The sequence below is a fragment of the Branchiostoma belcheri genome, unplaced genomic scaffold (assembly GCF_001625305.1).
Source record: "Branchiostoma belcheri isolate BF01 breed outbred unplaced genomic scaffold, Haploidv18h27 scaffold60, whole genome shotgun sequence".
NCBI classification, from domain to species: Eukaryota; Metazoa; Chordata; class Leptocardii; order Amphioxiformes; family Branchiostomatidae; genus Branchiostoma; species Branchiostoma belcheri.
In genome coordinates this window covers 976666-988808 of record NW_017804243.1, presented here as the reverse complement: position 1 = coordinate 988808, position 12143 = coordinate 976666, and positions in this window count along the sequence as shown.

The following is a 12143-nucleotide window of genomic DNA, read 5'->3' as shown; positions in this document are numbered from 1 at the left end:
ATGCTGATAAAAGTCATTCTAAGTTCCATCCAGACTAACACTTTTCCTCAAGCAACCCTTTGTAAGTTTACAAACTTCAAACGAGCACATCATTTTGTCTACTGCCTGTACTGTACAAATGTGTACAATGTCTCTCAATGCAGGCTGATGCCCATAAAGGAGCTACATCAGCTCATCCCAAAGATTGCCAACCGCCTTTGTCAAGTTCTAAGACAGATGCTCCCAGTCTTAAGACTGATGGCCGGTGCCGTGACAAGGATCAAGTGTTCTTTGAACTCTTGCTGCGGAGTCTTCGCCTTCATCAGGATTTCTTGGTTCATTCTGGCTGTGAGCAATCACCGGTCAAAACAAGTTCAAACTGGCTGGGATGTGTAAAGGTCTCGGGTCTGTGCAGGCAGCAGCAATTCTATTCGTTGGTTCACAGGACGTAGCACAAGTACCGTGCCTGTGCGAAACACGGATTTTTCACACTTTTCGTCGGATTTTTGGTCTTTGGTTTTTGTTGCATCAGAAAACTATAGATGGGATGTCATCTTTAAATACTCAAATGGGACCTTAAACAAGAAGTTCTCCCGAAAGAAAGTACTATCCACAATACATGTAGTATAGGTTTTGCGCAGGCACAGTACGTTCCGCAGATATGCTATGGGACATGACATCTAAATTTTTGCGGTGGAAACAAGAAATTGAAGATCTCACACCTCGATGACATATTTTCAGTTTTTGTGAAGTGTAAATTTCTTGCCGATATGAATTTTCCCTCTATATGTAGCTCCCACAAGGCAACAGACATGTACATATATATATATACGTAACTATACAGCAGGAAATTCAACACAGGAATTAAGATGACCTCTCTAGTCTTTTTGTCTGTATATAAAGTGATAGCATGTGTAGATGTTAGAAATGTTGATGTCTTTGTCTATAGCAGTAGAGGGCCACTCTCAGATATCTGCCAATATATAACAATAACCCCAAGGACATAGAGTGGAATGTTCCGCATCCTCTGATAATGTCACTGATAATAACACACAACGTCATGAGTTTTGGCATGCAGGACGACTTCTGCCCAGCTTGCCTCATATAGATCTCTCTGAAACTTCTTGATAATATCTACTCTGCCATCAACATTCTGTGCATGGCCAGTTGTTTCATACATGTATGTCATTTAGTACAGTACTAGATTAGGCCACACCAAGTAATTTTTATGGATCACGGGCATTGATTTTGGCCTGTTCCCAGAAAAAAACAACAAGAAATTCTACATCCTATAACTGCATGACCCAAGAGTCACAACAGTGACGCAAATTGCAAGATTGGAAGATGCGATGAAAGGAAAGAAGCACGAGACCTGCTCCATTGATTTATTGCTGTTTTCATGACGAATACAACATGTAAAAGACTTCGTTGCTGGTTGTTACACTATGTTCTCTCATTCAATTTATGTCCTTTAAGGCTAACATTTGTCATCTCTTATTATTTCAGTATTTCAAGGCATCTTTTTTCTTTATGGCGCCTCTTGTTTTATTTCTCTCTCTCGCATTAGGTTTAGGGTCTTCAGAGGACGTCATCCATAAAAATTACTTGGTGTGGCCTTAGGGCTTGAAGTGCTTTTTTTCTGCATAGTACCTGCAGTGGTGCAGGCAACATTTGTAATTACTTGGTTTTGTCATAGACCACTGCAGTTAAGTGCAGGTTTACCAGCACAGCTCCAATATTACCTGTACTAACCTGCATAATTAAGCAGATTTTCAAGTCTTGCAAATGACGTCTTGTTTGCTTCCTATGCATGATTGTGGCTGCACAATCATTTAGTATTTACATGATTAATCATCATTTGCATCTTAGCAAGAACCTGTAACCTCTCCATTCATGAACAGTCCCTCAATATTGATGGCCATCGTTGTATTGATTACCCCCAGCTCATACAGTTTTAAAGCTGAGAGAATGCATTCTTCATGGACACATCCATTCACTGCTTACAGAAAGCACTTTGCCTCTCCCTTCACAGAGGTGTTGATAATGGATAGACTTTGACAGTTGTTTCTAAGATCCTATCGCTAGGATATATTGGGTTCTCTCCTCCACACACAGGCACGATTGTATGCTGATCGCCAAGTTTGCCCGCACGGCAAAGAGCTCTGGCCTTGAAAAATGCCATCGCAAAAACTCTATCTACGCAACACGTGTAGAATGATGTTACCAGAAATGTGATGGAAAAGTTCTATGCAAAGTAAAGTCACAGTTGATTCGAAAGCCTTTTGGGTTTTGCAAAATGAAAAAAAATCAATGGTAGACTGTGAAATATAGTAACTGTTGAGGAATGAATTATCCCATTTGGTCTTTGTTTTAGCTAGCTTACTGTAGCTAGCTTACTAGCTTCATAAATGACTAAATAATTAACCTGTACTGTATGAATGTTCACATGTATGATATAAATTCTAAACTGAATTATGATATTATGGTGAGGGACCAAGTCATCTCGCATACATGTCAAGCTCAAAATTAATTTTCAGTCTAAACTGACTTAATAGTTGCAACAAGATGAAAATATAGGCCTAGACGTTACATTGAATACATGGCTCTATAGTATTTTCAAAAATCTTGTCATGCCCAGATCACATGTATTCTAGGTCTGTACTATAATAAAATTGATACTTAGATATACAATGTGAAGGCAGCTCTTAAGTTGATTTACTCCATACTACTGATGGAGAATAGTTGATTTGTTTCATGTCGTTGCAGGAAGAATAAAACTCAAAAGATTTGTGGCTTCGCAAAACATCACGTGTGACGGGGATGATGTTGTACAATAGACGCATCCTCCCTCTCGATTCAATAAAGGCACAACTACGACAGGAAAGATTCTTCACTTCTGAGAAGGCTATGATTCATTTCAGAGAAGGCTATGACTCGCAAATCTATTTAGGATCGCCCAGTGGCTAAAATAGGTATTCCCTGTGCAAAGGGGAGGTGGCAACTCTTTCAAGTTCATTGAATCCGAGTCACCTTTTGACAAGTACTTGTTACAGTATTAGGAACATGCCACCTCCAATGACGCCGCATGTATATTTTATATGGTGCGCAATAAATCATTGGCATTTCAAGTGACACCCCAGAGGCAGTGGTATGTTATTTGCTGAGGAATTTTTTTACCGTACCAGAGTCGATCTCCCTAGGATTATTGCTTTCCCACAGCTCTCATGTTTTTGCTCAAAAATACAATGTGCAGGCAGGGGGGACCTTATCCCTGGATGGGGTACAATTAACATGTTCAAAAGCAAGTAATGTACAGAGGCATATGTAGCGAATGTAGGGTTCGAAATACAAATTTGGAGCTATGTACCCAATTTTTTTTCATTTCAAATATTTTCCTAGGTTTACATTATGTAAAGATGTTATAGCTACAGTAGTATACAGCATATTATAAACATCTAAGTTTCAGAAAAAAGTACAACAATGTAATTGTTGTAACAGTTGTTTTTTTCTTTAGAATGAGTAAAGATATAAAAAATAATTAGTTTTTTTCTGACATTTTATTTTACGTCGTTCACCCCAAACATTTCTTGTGCTGGCCAATTTTTTAGGTTGGGTGTATCGGTGCACCTGTTCCCAAAAATGGATTTCAAGCCCTGGGGTAGTTCTGCAAGAGCAGTAGTTCAAGACAAAGGTTGTTGTACAGTCTTATAGCACAATGCACGAAGGTATCATAAGACTGTGAGTGTAGCTCCAGCTCCATTTCGACAGGTTTCTGCTGCTTTTCACAAGACATATGTCGGGGCGGCATCCATCCGTGCCCTGCTGTAAAAGTGCTGAGACTGCGTCCGGCCCCGTAGTCACAGATCAATGCCAAGATAGTCTCCTCTTACACATATTACAGGCTTGAATGGAAGAAAGAGGATCCCCTTTGCCGGAAATGAAGAAAGATGACCCCGCACACCTGGAAAACCAATTCCCCTCCCGCATGGTTAAGGTGGAAATCAATTCAGCCGCCAGTAATTTAGCCGTGATGCATTGCTCACGGTTTAAGTGATTGATTGCCAATTATCAGGTTATTGTAGGGCTATTAGTAATCAAGCAGTGATGTCCATGTAACATAGCGCCCTTTCTTGCATGATCCGCCACATGGCCGGGGCCGGACGGTCGACTGCGGAGCACACGGGGCAGACGAAGGAATCAGGAATATCTTCAAGAAAAACAGCTGGAAGAGAATCGTCAACCTTCCGGTCTAATTTTCAGCCAAGGTCTTATAGTCGCTGTGTAAGATTACGTGGAAAGGGTGTGGTCTGAGTGATTGGAACCTTAAACATTCTTGGCTGTTGAATTTTTCCAATAGAATATTCAACTTACAGGACGGTGCAAAAAATTGTAAACTACAAAGATCCCATGTCATCTTCACAACCAAAGTTGTGTGTTTTGGACACACATCAGTACTTGAGAAAAATTTAGCATAGAAAATAACATATTAGTTAATTGCATCATTGAGTGCCCTCCCCTTAATGATGTTTAGTGGTGAGAATGATATGAACATCAATCATTTTGTCAGACTGCAGCTACATGTAAGATTCATCACTAATGATAACAGGTGCCCAGATAAAACCTCCCAGTGTCTTTAGCCAATTACTATTGTTCCCATGTATTTTTGGATGTGAATATTGTTTCACATACAGTTAAACCTGCCCAGTGGCCACCTCTTGAAGCCAGCCATTTAGCCCAAAGCAACCACCTTTTCCTGGACCCAAATTTTTTGCCATAGGTGCAAATTTCAAGGAACCTGCTCAAGAAGGCCACCTGTCCAGAGGGCCATATTACCTCGGTCCCTTGGGTGGCCTTCTTTAGCAGGTTTGGCTGTATAGTAGATTGTTAACTCAGTAGGCCATACATGTAGTTGTGGGGTGGGGTTGGGGGTGAGGTGCAATGGTAAAGACCTTGGGGAAGATGGCAGCCCTGGAAGGTCGTTCTTACTACCAGTAGCCGAGATGGCATTGGTCAATTTTGGGGGTGAATAGTTCTCGGTTCAAGAGGGCAACGAGTAAATGGTAATGGGTGATTGGTAGTCATTGGATGGAATTGAACAAGTAGTGCAGGCAACGCAACGTAGTCGAGGGGTTGGAGATTGGCCAGGGAGGGGGCAAGTGGAAAATGAAGACATCACAGAGGGCACGAGGCAATTTTGAGTGAATGAGTGGCAATTCAATGAGGGACAAAGGGAGTTAATACGGATATAGTTCATGAGCAAGTTTGATGTCGAGACACGGGACTGAGAAATCATTTGTCAATAAAGAGACATGTAGTGGTCAGAAAGGGGAGCGGTTCTAAAGTTAGATATAAGTGGAGTGAAAAGGGGGTGGGCAGGGGCAGGCACTCCATGTGGTGGATTGAAAAGGAGACCTACTTTTGTAGTGCTCTGGAATAGTAATGTCTCTGTTTATTCTTTTTTTGACAACACACAATTTTAAATTGTTACAGTAATTGAACACTTGCAGATGTCTGCTGACAGCCTCATGTCCAATCTAGGGTGCCACAAGGATGAATTCTGGGTCCACTGTACAACACTTAATGCAATATAGTGATGTACGTTGACAACACTAAAATTTGCATTATGTCAAACCCCTCAGTGCACCTGTGAGAGCACTCCCTGCTAAATTTATCTCAGGGAAGTAAGAAAGGAGATACTATCTCTGATATATTTCAAGAAAAGAAGTATCGAGTCAGTACATTTCACAGCAAGAGCTTAGCGATAGTAGTACCGTAAGAACCCCAAGAGTCCACATTGTTAACCTATGGCTATGGAGTGGTAAAAAGGTGCTACAAGCCTGTCCTAGCAGTAGTAACCTCTGCAGCAAGGCACTTGAGGCAAATCACTTAGTGCATATCTGTAATATACGGTGTGGGAGGTTTGGGCAATCTTGATCCATTGAAATTAGACATCTGAAGAGGCTAGAAAGGGTCATTCTTAGGGCTTGTGCAGTGATGTCCTGTGTTGACACAGTGCTAGTTACCCTTGAGTCATACTCCACTTGGAAAGTACAAGAAAGTGATGTCGATCCAATTTTAGCTTGCTGAAGAGCTATTCTTCCACTGGTCGTGACAGAGATTTTACAGTATTTACAGGTTCATTGTACTGGGGACATTCCCTTAGCTCTTTTCGACAAGCACAGTCAACAGTGGATCTTGGCTTAACATACCGTCCTATAAGGACTGCGACCCTTTCCAGTAGCATGCCTGCAGGGTGAGCAACAACAGCTGGAATTCAAACTCCCAACCTCTTGGTCCAGAATTCGTCATTTACCACTGGACTATACACACTACATTAAGTATGAAAGATGTAAGTTTCATTCACTGGGTGTGTTGACATGGGTGGTGTTTTTAGAAGCATTTTTACTCGTACATTGTATTTATTTGTTTTACTAAATGTACAGCCAAGGCAGCCCAACTAGCAATTAGCTAATGATAAAGGACAAACCTTGGAGAAATACAGAGGAGGAACATGCAAATAGTAAGTTACTAAGTTAAAACATACAGCCAGTTGATTCATGATTACAATTTACAAATTTTAAGTTTCCTCAAATCCAAGAGTTTCTTACTTTGTGAAATAGGAACATTATGATTTGAAAATGTCTTTGCTAAAGACATTTGGTTGTCTCCAGTCAATGTATAAATGTTAGTGGTCACCAGGATACAGTTGGAGCAGTGCTGTGGTATGGCAAACTACCCTGTGTGGTTCTAGCAGCATCGCCTCACAGTGGACATGACCTATGATTAGCTTCAGCAGATGTTGTGTTGTTGCATATCCTCTGTTCTCCCTGTCCTAACGAATGAGTCAACCGCTTTGTTAGCACAGTGGGGGGAGTACATGTACCTGGCCAGGTGCCAAACACCCATCTAACTACCTATAATGTCCTGAATATATCAGCAATAAACTGTTATCCTCCTTTCCATTAAGATCCACTTCCTTAGTCATTTGCAGTGAATTGTGCGGCATGCAACCTGCATATTTTTGTATACCAGATGATATCTCAAACATGAGCCACAGTTTTCTGGGTCATAACAATATTTCTTGAACACCACTTGTATTATTAGTGTTGATAACACCATGGTTACTTTGTATCAAAATTGCTTAGTATTTGTACTACATGACACTTTGATTGCGAATGGTGACACCGTTGACCCATATAGACATTATCGTTTGACACGCCAATTTTTAAAGCAGGAATTCGCAATGACGTGCCCATTTTGATTTGAGAAAAGTGACTATTTGTGAAATGCCAATAATCACAAATTATAACTTAGACGTGCTACACAGTGAGATTGAGATTATAATGTGCACACATTAACACCTACATGGCTGTTAAACAGATAAGATCGTCTTGCATTTAATGCTCCATATTTAATGGCAGCTATCATAAATCAAGAGATGGCAACTAAGGTGATCCAATGTGTGCGGAGGACCACTAGAGTTACTTTGTCTTCTTAGGCACACTCAAAAGATTATCACTAAAAATGAATTAAACCAATAAGAGCCCATCCCTTAGTAGTTGTGACCCTAACAAATGTAAACCATACGAAACAATTAGAACTACATGTAGTAAAAAAGAAAAGTAACATTTGTAACAAAGTGGCGTCTGTGTGGTGTAGTGGATAGAGCGTCCGACTGTCAAGCAAGAAGACCCAGGTTCAATCCCCAGGGTTGGACCCAGACATGTCCGGACATAAACCCAGACGTTGTGCCCTTGGGAAAGGCACTTAACACGCATTTCCCCCCTCAGTTTAGAGGGATCCTGGGCCCTACTAGGGTTTGGGTTGGCGTTAGGAAGAGCATCCAGCCGTAAAAATCCTGCTTCAAAAAAAAAGACTTGTACTTGGTGCAAGCACGTCTAACCCCCGGTTGGGGAAAAATGACGTTAAATTCGGTTTAAAAAAAAAACATTTGCAAAGCAAGTACATCATGTTTAGCTACACACAGTCTAGCCCAAAAAACTACTGCTCCGTTTATTCATAAAACACATTCATGTATATGGTGACCAGACCCTTAAATCTGTTCGAACCGCCACTTGCTACATAATTTAATCCGCATGGTGTCTGCTACAGCACCAGTCTCCATGGTGACAGCCATCAGGTCCAGATCTTTAGGGGAACAAAAACAATACTTTCCTTCTAATTCTAAACATGATATTAAACCAAACATGGCGAGTAGAACCCTAACACACCAGCTATTGCAGATAAGGCTTGACAGGTGCATTCAGATGTCCACCTGTTTCAACAAAGCGATCACCGTAACCAGCAGGTAACTGTAGATCTGTAGACACAGGTGCTCTACCAGGTGTTGAATGTTTTCGCAAAGTTGTTGGCCTACACTTTATGAGGATGATTCCGCGCCGATCCCTGCATAATCCCCTGTCCTTTGAGGCTTCACCCGATCTTTCGACCTGCTCAAATACTGTGCGGTGGCAATATACTACAGACATGTAGTCCCGGACTGCGGCTCAAGCAGATTCATTCTTTGTTTGCGGTAACTTTCAGGAATCCAGGCCATGTAATTCCTACCTACGAACGTTATTTCATGTTGTCGCATTGTCTTCCAGTGGCATTTCGTGCTTAGTGCCTTAAAAGGCAAAAGAAAAATAATGCCCTCGTCCGTCTCGTGCATTGTTTGGTTGTTACTTTATTCACTCATTGACTAGCCCCTCAAGCCTGTCCTGCCACTTGCTACATCATGTAATTCAACACCACATGGTGTCTGCTACAGCACTAGTTACGACAGTGACAGCCTCCTGGTCCAAGTCATTTGCAGCTTATTTTTTTGGAACGGAAGAAGAAGAAAGGGGGCAAAAACTAAGCTGAACACATTTTTTAACATAAAACATAACACTGATACACGTGTACATGCATGACGACATTGCCCAAGCTGTTTACTTTGTATATGAGCCATAGGCCTCTCTCTTCAGATGTTGTTGAAGGTTTCGCACCCGATAAAGCTAATATCGGTGATACAGGAAAGGTCGATGGTAGTTCCGATGAACATGCGAGTACATTGAGGACGCCGTCTATAATTTTGGCGGGCCGGAGCACTGGAGCGTAGCTGCCAGGCGTTATGAAAAAGAAGTGAAGTGAACAGCAATGTGGAAATTGAGCATCGCCTGGCCAATAAATGTCAAAGTGTTGGGCGTCTCCACGGGGCATGCTGATGAGTCTCGCTAGTTCGTCTCCCTGCCTGCGGGTGTGTGTGTGCACATTCTACCGGTTCCCCTCAGGTGCCGATCGGCGTCTTAAATTCCCAATAATTAACAGTTTTAGGTAAACGCTTGTCACTATATATATCTTGCTCATTCACAGCGCACACACCCTCCGTGCATTATATCAGGGAAGGGATGCTAGCTAGCTACACAAGACGGCTATTCTTTGATTTTTTTAAAATAAGTTTGTGGAAGGAAAATTCGGCGGATTAGCGATTTCAAGCTCGCTTCTCTTGGCCTTGGGCTCCTGTTTTATCACTCTCTTCCACTCTCAAGAAAAATCCCCTGGTGTCCTTGAATTATAGAGGTAGGAAAAGACCTCGTTGTCCTGCTTCCTGTATCCCACGGTTTGCTGGACTAGTTCCGCCCATTTTGAGGACTTTGCGCCCAGACTCGGTCCAAAACAACCTCAAGAAAAATCCCCGGGTGTATTGAATAAAAAGAGGTAAGAGAAGTCCTTGTTGTCCTGTTTCCTGTACCCTACAGTTAGCTGGACTAGTTCCGCCCATTTTGAGGACTTAGCGCCCAGAGTTGGTCTGAGAAACCCCCGTGTCAATAAAGTCTCGTGCATAAGTGATGTCTAGTTACAAAGTAATGGAGGGGTCCCCTGGAGAGAGTGTGGCGGTTCCGGAAGAGGGGGGCAGGGAACCGTGAAATTGCGTTATGAGTGAAGTGGCAGAGCAGCAACCCGGGGAAAGTGGACGCAGCTCCCCGACGCCAATCTCGCCATATTCCGGCTGTCTTAACCACCCTGCTCCGCGGTGATGGATGGATGGAAGAATCACTTGAGGCTGGCCACCGGCTGTAACAATAACGTATGGTGGCTTTTACCAGTCAGTAACAGGCCGCAGTGGAATTAACGCTAAATCAAGTGTCGTTTGTCAGGGCGTGGTCCGAAGGCTCCGTCCACGGTGCTGACTTTCCTACTGTTTTGCTAGCTCTTCTATCTCACGTCCCTATTAGGTATCCAACTTCGTTTCTGTATTTATCACATACAGTGTGATTTGATATTTCAACCGACACATAACTAAATTAATACCCTCCCCAAATTCTTCACCGTTCAGTTCACATTTCCGAAGGCTCTGTCCACGGTGCTGACTTCTCTACTGCTTTTCTAACTCTGCTTACCCCATCCCTATAACGTAAATACCTTCAGTTCTGTATTTTATCATATACAGTGTTATTTGATATTTCAACCGACTCATAACTAATACCCTCCCTAAATTCTTCACCGTTCAGTTCACATTTCCGAAGGCTCTGTCCACGGTGCTGACTTCTCTACTGTTTTTCTAACTCTGCTGTCCCCCATCCCTATTACGTACCCACTTTCATTTCTGTATTTATCATATACAGTATGACTTGATATTCAATCCGACACATACCTAATACCCTCCCCAAATTCTTCACCGTTCAGTTCACCTTTCGGAAGGCTCTGTCCATGGTGCTGAGTTTTCTCTGATTTAACTCTGCTATCCCCATTCCGTAAACACCTTCATTTCTGTATTTATAATATACAGTATCACTTGTTATTTAATCCGACACAAGACTAATACCCTCCCTAAATTCTTCACCGTTGACTTGGCGTGGTACGGCGGGCCGGTTGCCCCCGGGAGCCAAGTGAAAACCGCGAACTCCCGCCATCCATATATTATCGTCCATTGACATTATAATAACTCCGGGGGCAGACAGGATGAAAAATGGATTATAAATGCCACCACCCTCTACGACTTGATTTATCATAATTTTAATTGCACTTCAACTTTTACAACTAACGATCTGTAATGCGTTATTAATGGACTACCTGTAGCCCAGCCCGTGCGCGCTCAATAAGCTGTGCCCAGTTGCTGAGCGCAGAACGCGTTTTGGAGAGCGGTGCGGTGGAAGTGGGTTCACCCTGACGACGCGGGGGCGCTTTCACCATTGACTCACTCCCAGCCGATCCTTCTTACGCACTCGGCGTGTAGCAGCTCGCGGCGACAGCAGGTAGTTTGGCCGGTGCTGATCGGGTGCCAAGAAGGTTTCTATTTTGCAGGCCACAAAACCCGCCGGGTTAGCACAGCATAGCCACAGCGCCGGCGCCCGACTCCTTCCAGCGCTGGAATTTGCTGCCATTTCGCAGGGTCGGTTTTTCCCCGACCCGCCGTCTCCGGGGGAGCGACCCCAGAGGGCGACACCAACCAGCGGGATTTAAACCAGGCTGCCGGCAGCTCCCTTCTCGGATCGTCGCGGATTGTTTCTGGATCAGACGATAATTGAATACCGAATTACCTCATTTGCAACCGAAGTGTCATACTAGAAAAGTGAGTGAGAGGGAGACAGAGAGGAGTATTTGGTTTGTAGCAGTGAAAATCACGACCTCTGCACGGGGTGTGTGTAGATACCGTGCACACGCTGTACTGATCACGTATACCCCTTCCTTCCTTCCTGGGCCCTTCAGGCGTACGTATCTTAGCACGCTAGGTGACGGCACGTATACACCGGAGGCGACTCACACGCCAAGGTAACGGCCTACTCTCCAGACGGGACGTATCATCACCACAAGGGACCCCTGGCACGGACGCACACACACAGTCTTAGCACTGCAGAGAGACTGCCAACGACGGTGTGCGGTTATTCACAACACTGTCTCTTCTCAGCGTAGCCTACGACCCTAACTGACTCCGTACTTATACTCCTGTACCCCGATTCCGACAGGCTAACGAACACCACAGGGACGTATCTTCACTGTGGGATTTTACAGCAGCCTGCTATCTGCAATCGGCTTCCCGGGGACTCGCTATGCCAATCACCTGACATCGTGTGAGTGTTAGTGTGGGCTTTCTTCACATATTCACGGATAGGCAGTGCGTGCATGATTTGTTGGGGTGAGAGGACCGGGAAAGGTAAGTGCGTTTTCATTCAATGCAG